The sequence below is a fragment of the Hippoglossus hippoglossus genome, chromosome 3, assembly GCF_009819705.1.
Source record: "Hippoglossus hippoglossus isolate fHipHip1 chromosome 3, fHipHip1.pri, whole genome shotgun sequence".
Classification (NCBI taxonomy): Eukaryota; Metazoa; Chordata; class Actinopteri; order Pleuronectiformes; family Pleuronectidae; genus Hippoglossus; species Hippoglossus hippoglossus.
The window spans coordinates 30,193,345-30,209,661 of NC_047153.1; the positions used below are offsets into that span (position 1 = coordinate 30,193,345).

The 16,317-nt window shown below is 40.3% G+C and overlaps 1 protein-coding gene across 3 annotated transcripts in view; it reads left to right on the plus strand.

The window, feature by feature from the left end:
- cemip (cell migration inducing hyaluronidase 1) overlaps positions 1-16,317 on the plus strand; it is a 154,827-nt gene that overhangs the window by 37,982 nt on the left and 100,528 nt on the right. The window contains exon 3 of one of the 3 annotated variants that reach the window (XM_034581648.1): positions 1,707-1,778. The exons of the other annotated variants lie outside the window; for them this stretch is intronic. The gene's annotated coding sequence lies outside the window, so the exon portion shown is untranslated. The remainder of the gene's footprint in view (positions 1-1,706; positions 1,779-16,317) is intronic. 3 annotated transcript variants of the gene reach the window in all.

Sequence of the window (16,317 nt, forward strand, 5' to 3'; positions counted from 1 at the left end):
AGCAGGGCAAACAGCAGACAAAGAGGGTTTTATGCAACACCAGTAGGCTGTATGTTACTTGTTGTTACTTGTGTTGATGTGTGTATGCTGTAGCTGTCCCTGGCATAGACAGTGCACATAAATCACAGTGAGGTATTGAGCCCTCACCTAATGAGGGAGCGTGTTGGAGGCAGGTTTTCCTTCCCAGCCTTTTATGTGGGTCAGTGAGACTGGGGCGTGGAACGATTTTGCCTCCACATAAATGCAAAAACATGTACTGGGACGAACCTGACACCGCTGCTCTCTATCTGCGGGTAAGATCGAAGTTTGTGACGGCTGATAAAATAACACATGGACTTGCTGAGGAGACAGCTTATTCAACAGCCTCATCAAGTGATTGTGTGATATGTGTCAGATGACCTACCTGTGGGTTGGTGTCATTGCTATGGAATCTTAGTCTCTGCTTTTTGTGGAGAATTTTTCCTGCACATTACCATCCTATAGAAAAACCAGATGCATGAATCTGTTATGGTTCAAAGTCAAAGGGAAAGAATAGAAACACAGATACACATAAGTAAGGCTACATCCACATGAGTGCATTTTGTTTGAAAAGCATCAACTCTGCTACAGATTCGTCTGCAGTCCACACTAGAGAAAAGAGAAGTTTGGAAATGCTGCTTTCCCCCTTTTAGTTTGAAAACTACGGTGCAGCTTATTAGTCTGGACAGGCAGAAATGGATATGTTTGGAAACAATGACGTAGACACCTACAACCACTTGCTGATTGGGTCTTTTTGGTCTCGACACTGCCTTCATTAGTTTGTCTGGCTCCTATCACATGGCCCCCTTCTGCAAGAAAACAATTGAAATTAGCCATGGCTACACAAAATGAATAATCAATTGCAAGTGTCGCTGACCCTGTTGTGTTTGCTAACAGCTGTTGTGCAGGTATATTCAACATTTTACATTGATACAACTGCTCACATGCGTAAGCAATTCCTCTTTCCAATGTCACATGCATGCCCAGTGCACATGAGCAGTCGCCTGTTACAGAGCCAAAACGCTGATGTGGATTGAGATCATTTGAATTTTCAAGTGAAAACATAGTAGTATGGATGTAGCCTAAGTTTGTCTGGGTGGTGGAAATGCATTTCATGTGGGTGATTAGATTTTGGGGTTTTGTCACAATCCACCAGGTGCTTTTCAAACCATCACAATGACCTTCCTCTAACCTTAACCAAGTGTTTTAAATGCCTCATCTTAACTATACTATAACCTTATCGAAGTGTTTTAAACAGGAAAAGAAATGTATCTAATTCCTGCAGAATTGTCAAATATCAGCATTATCTCTGGCGATAGGGTTGATTCAGTTGTATACATCCACATGACCCATGATTTTAAGCCCTTCAGTGAGGCATAGATGGACATGGTCACACTCTAACATATCAGTATATCTGCTAAGTGCAACAATATAAGAAATAACACAACATGATTGTCTGACTTTGAAATGAAGTTTGATACCTCCCCTTTCCTCTGTGTCATTTCTATTATCTAGGCATTCTTTGTATCTTGGTATGGCTCAATTATAGTCAGTGTTAATATATACTGTTTAATGCAACAGTAATTTATGGAAAACAAGCATCCTGTGCAATCTTAAAGTAGCTTACCTGACATTCAATGTAGCACAATATAATTAACTCTTGTCTTCTTCTCCGACTCTCTCTGAAGCTGAACCGACACTCTGTTTCTCAGAGAGAAAGAAACAAAGGAAGAAAGATTAAGCTGGAAAAGTTTAATAAGGTGCAACTGCCCTCACGCCACTGACATTTCACACCAGAAGCATACAGCATGTGAAGTGTATTTCTGACCACAGCGTCTGCTCTAGGGGCTGATAAAGGCACGGTGCAATCAAAGTTAGCTTGATTCTTGTGTCTTGGTATTTACGTGACATTTACAGGCTGAATTATCACATAAACCCTCCACTCTCTGTTGTTTCTCGGCACCACATTGTCCTTCATTGGATTCCTTCTCATTTTATTGAATTTCCCCTCAGTCTTTTTTCTTTCTCTCCATCAGATATGTCTGCTGACTCCATCAGTTAACTTGTATAACCCAAAGTGCAGAAATCCAAATCACAGGCATTAATCCTAGTAATAATACCTATTATGTGTATTTTACATTTCCTTTCAACAGTCAATGTAGCCTATGCATTTGAATCAGCCATTTATTTGATAATTTTGTTATTTAACTTTTGCTTGAGTTTTTTTTCTTCCATTTCCTTATATTTACAGACACTGTCTGATGAATGGTAATGAACTGTATTTTTCCAGTCTTGTTCACCACACAAAACGCTATACAATACAACCCACATTCACCCAGTTACACTTACATTAATAAAGCGCTTCTATACCACAGCATTTTTTTCTATAACTCAGCACTCATACACTGTTGGCACAGCTGAGGGAGGCTATTTTGGGGTTCAGTATCTTAACCATGGACATTTGGAAATGCAGCCTGAAGATGCTGAGGATCGAACCACCAAACTTCTAGTTAATGGACGACCCTGAGTCACTGTGCCCCACTACTATAAATGAAATAAGTGATGATGAAAATCAGACAACCATTAATTGTTTAAGCACTTTAAATGCATGAGTCCAATATAAGTCTAGAGTTAGGCTCCACATATACAGGACTTGCAACGTTATGTGTATAATTTTTCTGTAAAATAACTGACAATGTTTATTAATTCAGACACTAGTGTGGTCCACATAAAAAAAGATAAATATAATTACACTCATGAGTAAAAAGGGGACATTTGTCAACAAAGTGGCAGAATACACCAGTTGTTTCATTTTGTGAAACAAATGGATTTGTGAATATAAACTGTATAAGATCAGTGACTTTCTTTGCAGTCTTGTGATTTATGCAGCTTCTACAGAAGTTGGAGCAAAGTCCATTTCCCCAACGGTCTTAAAATGATTTTGTTTATTGTCAACAGTGAGACACATTCTCATTTTCCCATTAATAACAGACACGATACACAATCTGCTGCTGTTCAGACTGCATTTTTTTCTGCTGAGTGCACCAGACTCTCTGTTATGGTGTCTCCATTATGAATAGCAAACTTTGTTATTGTGTGCGATAGATTGCCTTGTTTTTGATTCAACTTGAACAAAGTGTTTTTATGGGTAATGTTGCAGTTTTTCTTACCGCACTTTGTTTAACTGCTCTGATGTCGTGCCTGAGATGTGACTCATGACTGATGGATGGAGACATTCAAAGCAGGGAAATGCTGAGCATCCTCTACACCACAAGTCATAGAGAAATGTAATACTTTCTACTCCACTACATTTATCTGACAGCTTAAGTTACTAATAACTTTTAATATGAAGATTTTAAATAATGGATAACAAGCTTTATGAATCCACCAATCAGTGCTTTTTCATAAGAAAATGTATTAAATTAAATTGTATTTGTATAGCTCCAAATGACAACGTACTTTATCTCATATTATAAGTTAAGACCTCACAATATTATGATTCAATCTCTCACCAAAATTATGTGATTGTAAGCAATTGGCAAAGGCTATGGTTTGTCAAGCTAATGGGAACATAGCATTAATTGGACTTTTGTGCATTGAGAATCAAACCTGAGATATCCAACGGGTGTCTAAGTATGGCGAGCTACAGACAAGTGTGTGGTCAAGCTGCCACTGACTCAACTTCCACCTTTCTGAGATTTAGTATATTGCTTGCATTATTGTACACATGGGAAGTGAACTGTACTTGCACATTTTAAAATTACTCCAACACTCTTTTCTTCGAAAGCATTACCAGGGAGTGGTGCGGCTCCTTTAGGAATGGTTCAGTGAATAAGTTGCAGATGTAGATAGTGGTTGAGAAAGAGAGAGAGAGAGAGAGAGAGAGAGAGAGAGAGCAAAGAGCTATAAATGGACCGTAACACTAGCAAAGCACTATATAAATACAGTCACCTAACCATGTTAAGGTCTTAGGACAGTATTTTGGGTGGCTGATAGTCAGTGCCTTAGACCACCTCCTGTGTTGAATAATGTTGAGAGATGCCTTTCCAGGTTGACAAAGATAGCCTCTTTTGCTCCGTTGTCAATAGCAAATGAGAGATGCTTTAGAACATGCAATGAGGTCCAGAGAACCTCAACCTGAACGCAAATGTCAGAGTGAGAGCCTCCGGACTCTCTGCAAATTTTTTCTGGCCCGCCTCCTGATCAAAAATCAGCAGAATGTCCAAAGGGACCCGATGTGATTATAAAGCAGGTGATCTTTCATGGGATTCACAGCGAGCGAGTGGGTGTGTTGATGATGTTTCTAACACGCAACAGATGAATAACAACCACAAAAAGAAAACAAATACCTCTGGATTAAAAAGCGGTGTTGTTGGGAACACGTCTGAGTGGAGAATCTGCCACAGTGTTGTCCATGTGTGAAAGGCAAATTCCAGAGAAAATCTGGACCCAAAGCTGCGGACATCCTCCGGAGTTCATGCCTGAAAACAACTATAGGAAACCCACACACAGTGAAACCACTCCCTGTTAACGAGGAGAAACCTCTTGTAGAACCAGACTCAGTGTGAGCGACCATCTGCACGACCACAGCAGAGCCAGGACTCAGCAGTCTACATACATCTCATACACCTCAAAGGACACTTGGTTATGTATGCATTGTATTGAGGAGTGAAAGATGCCAGTTTTGTCAAACCACGACTCAACAGAGAAGGTGGTCTTTGGCACAAACTCTCAGCCACTTACAATGCTGCCCTAAGTTCTCTCCCCAGCCATACCTCACATTCTGTGACCTGAATGACTCATAGTAAAGCAGGGTGAGTCTGCAACTTACAGGTATCCACAGTCATCCAAACCTTGACTCATGGGACCCCCAATGACCCAAGAGTTGGCTGGGGGGGTTAACGACCTACATGTTTAACATGACTCTCAAGGTCAGTAACAGGAGGTTAAATACCTTCAACCTCCCTCCAGTCAGGCAGAACTGAAGAACCTCTTGGATGAGAAGTGAAGCATATTCAAGAATCACAAGAGAGTTCAGTTGCCTACATACAGCAACTCCTGGACCTATCATGACCTGAATGACGGAGAATCTATCTATCTCCAATGCTGTTGGATACTCCATCGGTGCTTTGTTCGGGCAGTGGGTTGAGGTATTCTGCAGCTCTGCTTGCCTAAAAGTCACTGCTCAGCAGTGAATTATAATATTTTCTCTGTTAGTATTTGTCACACTTCAGCCTCTTTGAGCTCATCATCTGTGACAGACATAATTCTTGGTTGTTTGACAGATTTTCTCCCTGGTTTATGGCTGCAGTAAAGATGCTAAGAACTTGTTTTCACATGTCATGAATTTATTTTCTCTGTGGCAGCAGACCATTTTAGACCAGCCTTCAGAAACTGATACCTGCACACTTTTAAGGGTGATTCCCTCATTCACTCATTGGAAGGTCGGTGGTTCAATTCCTGAGAAGGCATGTCAAAGTGTACTTGGGCAAAATACTAATCCCTAAATTGCACCCAAAGAGGTACCTGCAATGTGTGTGTTGCAAGATATGTATAGATGTGCATGGGTGAATGTGATCTGCTAATATTTCATGAAACCCAAAATCCTAACTGACCACAGCTACTTGATGACATTTCATTTCTGAAATGGACAAAGCTGATGACAATTTAGATTCACACACTGTTTCTTCCAAGCAACAGAACCTTGACACTAAAGACTTCTTTGGACACTTAGGATTTGATAAAATGCCTCCACATCAGAAAAATGTACATAGAAATTAATCAGGTGTTGAGTTAGTGAAACTCTGACAGTTTAGAGTATATTTTTGAGTGTCAATATGCTTTTGTGACATTTCCCTAAAGGTCTAGTCGATTTTGAGGAATTAAGACCACACCACACCAGGTCCCAATTTTACTCTGACCTGGTCTGTTGTTTTCCTGCTTTGCTCTGTGTGTTAATATGTCTAATACACAAGTGGGTCTCAATTAAATGGAGCTTGTATCCATCATCTCATATAGGTTCAAAATAGCTTGGTCCATAGTATGTGTTTGTGTAGCGAGTTTACAATAGAGTGGAAGCCAAGGGCAGTCAGTGAGCTTGTGATCAAAGCAGAGCAAAGTGAGCAGTAAAAGAATAGGTGTAGTGCTGTCGGAGCACATCAGAATGATGCTCTGCCATTTTATTGTTAATTAAGTGATGAAATAGAACATTTACAGCCCACATTTATTTGGGTTCAATTTGAATATGTAAATTGTTTCAAGATACAATCATAACTAAAGTGTATACCGTGCAAATTAGCCAATCAAAACCAATGCAATGGTCAAAGATGTCATTCTGATATTGATTGATTGATTCACAATGTAAACTGAATAACACACAAGAAAACATCCCACATTAACAGAGAACACAGAGAATTATGATTGTTTTCTACTGAGTTAAAAATAACAAAAAAAGATGAAAATGAGGCATCACATCTTTTCATCCATCATTCGCTCTTCTGATTGTTTCTTTATTAGTGAAGCATTTACAAAGAAACAGCACAAAGCCTGTTACACATAAACAGTTTGTGCTACCTCACAATGTCACATAGCACATGAGATGAGCTTCACCTGCACTGCAGCTTCTCCTCAGAATGAATGGAGTCATCTGCTCAATCAAACGTAAATTATATCATTCAAAATAAAAAAAACTTCATCACCAATGTTGGTTAAAACCATGCTGATTACTACCTAATACATCTAGGTCTAGTATGCAGCTACACCTTTGGTTGACCTCAGTGTAAAAGTTTTAATATGAATGAACTATTTATAAAGTCAGTTTTATCATTCAATTTTGTGGTCAGTGACTTCTATGTTTAAACATGGCAAGAACAGAGTGGTTACATATCCTTCAAAATGCAACACTGTATGTGTACAGGTGCGCTCTGGTACTAAAACAACAAACACTCTGTAGCTACAGTGTCACAAATGAATGCTACAGCCCCTGAAGACCCAAGTGAAGCTCCATGTCAACTGCTGAGTTAGCAGCTATAGCAACAACGTTAGCCCAGGAGAAAGGCTCTCCTGTGCATTGCGACCACAGAAGTGAGAGAGGTGAAAAAGTTCTAGGCAATCAGCAACCTCTATGTAAAACGTAGGTCCCAAATTGATTGATATTAAATTGGTTTGAAAATTATTATGTCTATTCATAATTGTGACAAGGGAAAGCTATTTTGTTGTAGGTGCAAGAGGTGAAAAGAAGAGTTTTAATTATTCTATAAATTGGTTTTTGAAGCACATGAATTATTTTTCGATGGCTTCATCCCTTAATTTTACATTATTATTAGTCTAAAAAAATGCTGCTCTTTTCAACTGCAGGAGCTTGTTAATTAATAGCTAATCATGTTGTAGCCGGAGTTGATGTGTTCTCTCTGTTCGGGGCTGTTGAGATCAACTGTGTTCTGCATCAAGTCCAATTATTCTTGGGTCTATTTGGGTTGGCTGTGTTTGGACCCCTTCAGATCGGGCCTCTATTAAAAATTCATTAATGCACGTCAAGCCCAGCTAGGTTTACCATAGGTCTATTTTGGAAGATGTCTACTATAATGAGTGTGTGAGTGGATCTACATCACACACAGTTGTCTTCAGAGGAAACAGTCAAAGTCAGACCTCTTTTTAAATATCCCTCTTCCTTTTCTTGTTTTTGGAAGATAGTGGATAGCAAAAAGAAACAGTTCCACCGCTTCAAAGTATCTCCCTGTAACAAGCTGTTTTATCAGGCCACTCTTTAAGCCAGCTGCCTTTAATGTGTCCCAAGTGGATATGCGTGAAGGAATAGGTGGCATTTAAACTGCCATGTCTCGCCATTCACTCAGTTCAGCGCACCGCCACTGGCTGCAGGCTCTTTCTCTTTCATTTCACTGACTGATTCACTTAATGAAGGTTCACAGGATGATGGAGATGTGAAAGGAGAACTACTAATGCTTCAAACGAGAGAGGTGAGAAATCTCCGCTGTCTCTCTCAGTGCCTCTCCCATTCCGCTGTGATAGCTTCATTGTCTGTGATTAAGGGAACATTTAAAAGTGATGAACCCTACAGAAAAAAACGTCTATCTGGTCTCAGCCTGACGGTGTCTTCTCTTTACCATCCTTTGCTCTTTTGCTTCTCTCCCAGGGTTCAGAGAAGAATGTCTGACAGATTGAGTGAGCTGCAGCTAGACCCCCAGTTGTGACACTTACATACACATACAACCTTGCCTGATCTTAATCCAGTATCTTTTTTTTATCTTCACATATTCACAAATGCCTAATATTATTACTTGTTTGTGACTATAGGAAATATTGGAGGACTGCTAATATTAGATCTGTTTAAAAAACAGCTGTATATATTATGTCTTAAATCATGTCAATAAATCATAAACACAGGACAAAACCGAGAAAAGAAAAAATCTACCCAAATTACCTCTGTCACTTAATGGTGATACTGCTAGATTTACTAATAGAGTACTAGAAAAGTGTATTTTGTGATCTAGCTAATCCTTTATTCCACATCTAGTCTTCAAATTTAGCATTAAGTCAGTGTCTTAATCATTTGTAAAATGACAATGGAAAAACAAAGAAAGTGTGGCTTAACTTTGGAGTAAGGGGCGTTGAAAATAATGTCTAACAAAAAGTGTGATTGATAAAGTTTAATTTTGGCTTTAACTTGGGCAAAAGAAGCAAGTATGTCTTCTATAAAAATATAATCGAAACAACCATATAGGGCTGCAACTCATCAGGTATTTCATATCATCTTAAAATAAAATATCTGTCCACATATGTCCTTTAAATGTTTTTGAGAGAGCATGTGGCACTAAGTATTAGAACATGTGTGTGTATGTAAGTGTAAGTTTATACTCTGGCACGTGTGCTCAGCAGGGTTCGAAAACTGCCTTCTCATGTTTCCTCCCCTGTCCTCCCAGGGGGGTGTCAGTCTCTCACACTGTTTTTGAAACAGCTTTAGACCCCTAGTGTCTTCAATGTAATGCAATACCAAACGTGCCACACCAACAGCACCAGAATGACAATGAGAGACTTTGTCAAGTCCTGGAGGCAGATTATTGGCGTGACAGTATTGGAAACGTTACAAACCCCCTCATCCTGTCTTTTGTTCTATATCTTCTGTGGAGAAACGGTCCCCTGGCTGTAGTAACCATAAAAAATCAAGGAACATGTGTAGAGTTATATAAGACATACAAGTCATTGCTTTTGCATGGTAGACTGGAGGGCCTTCAAAAAAGGTTTAGGGTTCTGCTGTTAGATGTTGTTATCAGTCTTTGTGCTAGGCTGAGATAAACACATCCTGGGCCTCTCTCTGTACAGGATGCTCAAAGATGAAAATGATATTGATCTTCTCATCTGAGTCTGGGAAAGACTGAAAACAAGGGGTCTTTCAAGAATTCTGGGCTGTTCCTTTAAGCTTCCCTCCCAGGGAAAAAAAACCAACAAACCTAAAATGAAACTTCAGGTAGAACTGATGTTACAAAATATTTCTTTAAAAACAAATATGTAACTTACCACAAACTAAAAAAATGTGCACTTGAGTAAAGATTTGTCACATTGTATGTCAAAAATGACTCCTCCCAGTTTAACTCTAAGTTAGAACACAAACATTATACTCACACACATACTGCTTTACACAGATTGACTTACTGTACTTTTTAATTATAGTGATATCTCCGATTTCTCATCACAGATAAGAGTCCACACTTCGCTAATAAAACAGATCTTTCTTATATTGTCTAACAACTTTAATTGTGATCACCATGTCTGTATATGTTTGCGAAGTCCCAAACCCCGCCCCACAACCCAAGACCAGAGACTCAGAATCCGATCAGTGCTCCCATGCTGAAGAAATACCTGGTATTAATTAATTTATGCTGATTTCATAACACAGAACTTCCTATTCAGGAATATGTACCATTTGAGCACAGTATTAACCAATAGAGCAGGTGAAATTAGACTTTCTTAGACTAGATAGTTTAATAACTATACTATGGTGGTGGTAATTCAGAAATTCAAAACCCATTGCTCACATTTCTTGGATGGAATTGAGCCTAACAGCCAAGAAATAGGACATTTTGCAGTGCCCATCTAGTAGCCCAACCCCAAGAGGAGTGAGTGACAAAAACTGTAAAATCTTTAAAGCTGAGATGCTTAATTTCTTGCTGAAAATAAAATTATATGACATGCCAATCCAAAAAAGAGTCACTCTGCCAATAGCCTGTAAATAACAGCAGTGATGACAAGTAAGTGCATGTTTTTTCTTGTCTTTGTTCAGTAGATGTTTTGCAATTTATAGACACCTGAAATTCTAGTATTTAACAACTTAGAGTTGTTCATTTTTTTTCTTATAATGCCTCAAGTTTAGTTTTACCTCATTTAGTTCAGCGATGAAGCAATTCAAGCGTCAAACATCGTCAAACAACTGTAAATGTTTCTGGGTCTCATTTAGATGACATGACCTATGTTTGTTTTTGGACCTGTCAGTTGTCTGACCAGGTCACTGGCCTCACAGCTTTTAATGTTCACCTAAGTTTACAGCTCCTATTAACTGCTTGAGGTAGCTTGGGGCAGGTGGAACAGTTTTAAATGGATCTGAGGGTCAGTTCAGAAGTTAGAGTTGAGTGAATTTTACCTATCCTGAATCAAGTGCTGAATCTGCATATCAAAACCAAAGCGTTTTTAAATCCCTCATTGAATCTAATATGAGGTAGAGAAGGTACTGTTCACTGACCTGGTTGTTAATTAAAATATGAAAATCAAAGCCCCACAGTTGTGGTCTGACTTCAGAGTCAGGAGCTTGAATGTGTTTTCAAGGTGTAGCTTTGAGCAGGGAAAGAGAACCACTGCGGCTGTTTGTCTTATTCTGAAGTCTGCTGTGGGCTCTGTCTTTATTAAAAACCATAAAAGATTCTGTCTGTCATTGCCGCGAATGCTGCTACTGGTTGGCCGTAGATCTACACGATTTACTGTGAGCCAGTGCAAAACTAGGAAGTCATATATAAAGTTTCTCATTGTGTATTGTGTGTTACTATAAAACATTAGTGATAATGTATAGCGACTGTCAGTAATACACAGCCATAGTTTCCAAGATGTTTGATGAGTTCAAACTAAACATCTGGTTCAGAGCTGTGTTGAGTTGTTTCCCATTCACTAACACGTGGCAGAGGATTTAGTCTCCAGTATGTCACTGATGCGTGTGTGCACATACTGTAAATATTGTTTATACTGTTTGTGTTCTAAATAAACAAGAATGACCGTAAAACTCTGTCATCACACAGCTGATGCACACACACACACACACACACACACACACACACACAATGAGAGACAGAGGGAGAGGAATGGGTAATGTAAAATAACTGTCGTACCTTTCTAAGAAGTGAGTGCAGTGATTTAGTGTGATGCTGAAAGGATTGATTCTGAAGATCCTCCTCGCACCAGTCATTCCTGTCTTGATTGTTCAGATTTGCTGCCCCTGTGAAAGACAGGTAGCTTCTCCTGCAGTAACCTACAATCTGCACTGTGTTTTCATATGTTTGCGTATCTAAGACACACACACATTGACACACAGACGGTATAGCATCAGTCATTGCTGTAAAGTGGCTCATACATGGATACACACGACATACAGTCTATCCCCAGTCTATGTTTTTCATGCGACCAGTGGTTTTGCCTCTGTGTTTACATTTCAGTCTCAGACATGAATTAAGCAAAGTTTTAAAAGCGCTGCAGGTCCTTCAGAAAATCTTAGGATCTTGTTAATTTTCTTCAGTTCATTTTCTACCCTGCAAAAGGGGGAAAAGAACAATTTAGTTTCACAAGGTTTTTCTAATTCCTCTGCAAATTCGATAATTAGGTGTGTGTGTGTGTTTGTGTGTTTAGTTTCTTTGGTGAGTGCAACAGCGATAAAACATTAGCTGCTAAAGATTTGCATGTTAGTTTGGTGATATTAGCCCTCGGCTCAAAGTACCACTGTGACAAGCTCTCAGAGAGGCTTGCATGTCTGTAGAATCTGAAGTAATATTTCTCAGAGTATAATTCTTTATTGACTTTGGTCAAGTCTACTTGTTCAAATGAGTTAACCTGATGTAGACATGATTCTGAAATGATGAAGCTGCACTAATGAAAGTGTGTTGATGGCACCACTCTAGTGTGCAGGTGCAGCTTTGATCTCAGTAGCACATGCATTATTTGGGTGCACACTATACTCTCGTCGCTTTTTAAAAAAATGATTTTTTTGTTAATGAATCCATGATGGGAAAAGGACCACCTCTATACAGTTGTCCAGTTTGCTCTCACATTCCCCCTTAACGGTTGAACTTGGGGTTGTGGCAGTAAGAGTGGAACTCTGCTGCACTCTCCTCCCTCCGCATATCATGGTTACAGCTGTGAACTGAACATAAGCTGGAGTCTTGCCTTATTAATTTTCTATCTACTTTCATCTCAGAACTCATGTTTGAGCTCCCTGTCTGTGCCTTCATATGAATGATGCAGCAATCTTAAACAGCACACAGAATCAGAGTGTTCTGCATCAGTAACTTAGACTGAGAGGGGTAGTCCCCTGTAGAGGGCACACAGAGTGAGCCAAGCACAGGAATTTATATTAATAATTCATGCATCTTTGGCACTGGCCGTATGAATGAAATCAATTTACAGGTTGTATAAATTACAGCAATTACAGTGTTGCCCTCTGGGAAGCTGAAGACAAATCCTGTGGTGAAGGTGGAGGGAGCTACTTTAAACACCATTCAGCTAGCTCGGTTTTTGATTGACAGAAAAACCGACACATATGACCCAGAGAGTTCATTAATGATGAAAGATGGATTCTAGGCAATGGGGTAGTGGCTTTAAACATAATTTACATGATAAGTAGTAAAAGTTGACAGAAAATATGAGTGAAAACTGAACTAAATGTACAAACCAAAACAAGGAATGAAACTTAACCTAAGTATTTCTAAAATCTAGGGATGCACCGATATGGAAATTCTTGGCCGATACCGATATTTAAAACAACAATCTAGCCGATAGCCGATGCCGATACCGATATTTGTTTATTACTTGAATAATATGAAAAACAGAAAAAGTGACAAGTGTAACTTTAGATGCCATGTTAAAATCCTTGGTGGTATTACCCCCTCTTGAAATGTCGGCTGAACATGTCTTGCAAATTGCTAAACGGCGATCTTTCTCTGAGACAGTGAAGAAATCCCACACAGCCGACGCTGCCGACATTGTCTCTGCTGTTTGTATGTAGTACCTGTTGCGCATGTGCACACCGGACCCGCATTTCTCCGCGCCGGTCAGCCCGCAATTCTCCGCTTGTTGTTGTATGTAACCCGTTCAATGTCGGGTGTCGGGGGTAAATGACGTATTCTCCAAGCAAGCCTTTAGCCCCCCCCCCCCCCCCTCTCTCTCTTTTTATCTATATGACTGCTTGTGTGGCTGTAGTGGATGGGCAGAGGGGGACATTTAATTATGTGATTGGGAAAATTGGGAAAATTAAAACTCCAGGACAACAGAAGGGGAATACAAAGTATGGGATGCATATTTGATCATTTATATCATATAAAATATGTCATTTATATCGTTTAAAATCATTTTTCAGTCTGTTTCCTGGCGCGATACGCTCGCTCGCACGCCGAAACCATCGGTGAAGGGCGCTGGCGCAGCGCGGCCAATCGCAGCCCATGTGAACCGCACAAAGGTTTAACAGGGGGGTGGATGGGAGGCGCCTGGCTTTCCTTGGCGCTGCGCTGCGCTGCGCGGCGCTTCAGCGCCCGGTGTAAACCCGGCGTCAGTGTACCATAATCTGGATGCCAGATTGGCAGGCTGCAGAAAACATACCAATGAACATCGGCCAATGTTATCGGTGAAAGTCAAGTTTATTACCGATACGCCGATGGCAGTAAACGAGGCGAATATCGGCCGCTACCGATATACGGCCGATACATCGGTGCACCACTAAATATTACAGTAATGGACTGGGTGGTCTCTGTGTCCTGAGCATATAACTATGTTGCCACACACTGTATGGTTTGAGAGGAGGTTGCACCTTGTTAAGCCCTATGAGACAAATTGTGATTTGTGAATAAGGGCTATACAAATTGAATTGAATTTGATTGATTGATGTTTGCACTGCACTTCAAGGCAGCAGAGCACATTCACAGTAAACAGTAGCAGGTTGGGGACGGTGGTGTTGGGATCAGCAGGGGCCAAACAGGAAACCTTTGGCCCTGGGGGCGCCTTACAGTTTCCTGTGTCCATGCTAAGACACATTTGTCTGGTTAGTGTAATAACACACTTGTCACTGGTCTTGCTCTCAGCTTCCCATCAGCCAACAGGTAGTGTTTGGACACGTTGGCATGCGATTGCTTTGAATGGTTTCATAAGGATTGACAGTTTGATGGAGCACACTATTGGCAGACCTTATAATATAATAGTTACACCAAGTAGAAGGCTCAGAGAAGCTTATTTCTTGAGTGCACATATTTATTCAGAAATACCGTCTTCCTGTAACTCAGCATTGTGCAGCTTAAGGAACAGGTGGGCTCTGTTAAATGACATCCAGCAGTGCTCTGATGTTCTTAACAACCAACTGAAGCTCATCAGATTAAAGTCCAACCATCACAATGTGTTTAAGGCGAGTGAACATCAGCAAACACCATCTTCTCTGAGGTATAAATGAGATGAAATGATTATTAAGGATCAATCCCTACATGGACAATGAAAAGACTTCAGAGTGGTAGTTATGTGCACAACAAGACAGCTAAAGAAAATGTAGTTATACACAGAACAATTTGTGCAGTGTACAGTCAAATCTATGGATTCCTAAGTGATTAGTATGGAAGCTGTATCAAGGCACAGAAATCGTTGCATGTGCAAATGCGTTTGGCTTCATGGATTCATATGCCGTCCTGTCAAGAAGCACTGATGTGTCCCAGTGGCTTTGATAGCAACTCAGCTGTGGTTGTGTATAAGGCTTCGGGATATGTTATACATTATGGATATATGATGTGCCGGGGCAGCCACATTACAAGTTTAAAGATCAACAAACCTGTCAAGCAGAGGAGATTTAGTCAGATTAATAGAGGAGAGGAAAATGTTCCATCTTCTGCTCGTGACAAGCCAGCTCAACAGACCAGCCATTTCCCCCTCGCACATTGGACTTGCTAATATAGTGTTCATTGGCACTGCTGACTGTGTGAGTTAGTGTATGTGTGTGTATTTTTTTCCCTTTCTTTTTTTTTCTTTTTAAACCTTCCTCTCATCTGACTTTTAAATGTTGGACCACTTGGCACAGACGCCATAGAAACAGGGCACATTGAGGAGAGGCGATCTTATTAAAAAACAGCCGAGATGTTTCCAGGAAAGTTATCAGAGCACCTCACTGCTGTGTCAGGAGTCATTTATCAGGAACTGGAGATTTGTTAGCTGTTTAGTCGTGCTCCACATCAAGCATGTAAGGCGTGTTCTTGCTGTTCATGCAGCTCCTGGAGGGAATTAAATAAATAGATGGTCAGTTTGTTAAATGTTTTGTTATGATTTTCTTTTTCTCACTATCAATAAATTCTATGAAAAGACCTGAAGCAACAATGAATTGATGCTACCATTAAGCATTGTCTGTGTATCCAAAACCTGAAAAATATTATTATTTTGTCCCACAGTGCTCCATTGTTATGTTGTGTTGTGGTCTTACTCCTTTAACACCATGAACACACTTATTTATTTTGACTCTATTCCACATAAACCATCCTTGTGCTGTAAACACTCACTAAAGCACCAACTGTAGGTTAACCCACAGTGAAAACAATCTCCATCAAATGCAGCACTGTCTTCTGTTTCAGTAACATTGAATAAAAAACTAGATCTCCCAGCTGTTACAGGAAAGTACTTACCCTTGCCACCCTCATGGAGTCTGTTTCTGACAGATTGGTCAGAAACATTCACACCAGTAGCCTGCTGGAGGTCATTTTGTATGGCTCTGTCCGTGCTCCTCCTGTTCCTCCTCACACAAAGGAGCAGATACCGGTCCTGCTGCTGGGTTGATGCCCTTCTACTGTCCAGCTCTCCATGTGTAACAGCTGGACTCCTGGTATCTCCTCCATGCTCTTGAGACTGTGCTGGGAGACACTGCAAACCTTCTTGCGACCGCACATATGGATGTGTCATCCTGGAGGAGCTGGACTACCTGTGCAACCTGATTGGGCTGCAGGTACCGTCTCATTCTACCAGTAGTGACAAGGACACCAGCAGAACACAAAACTAGAGAAGAGTCAG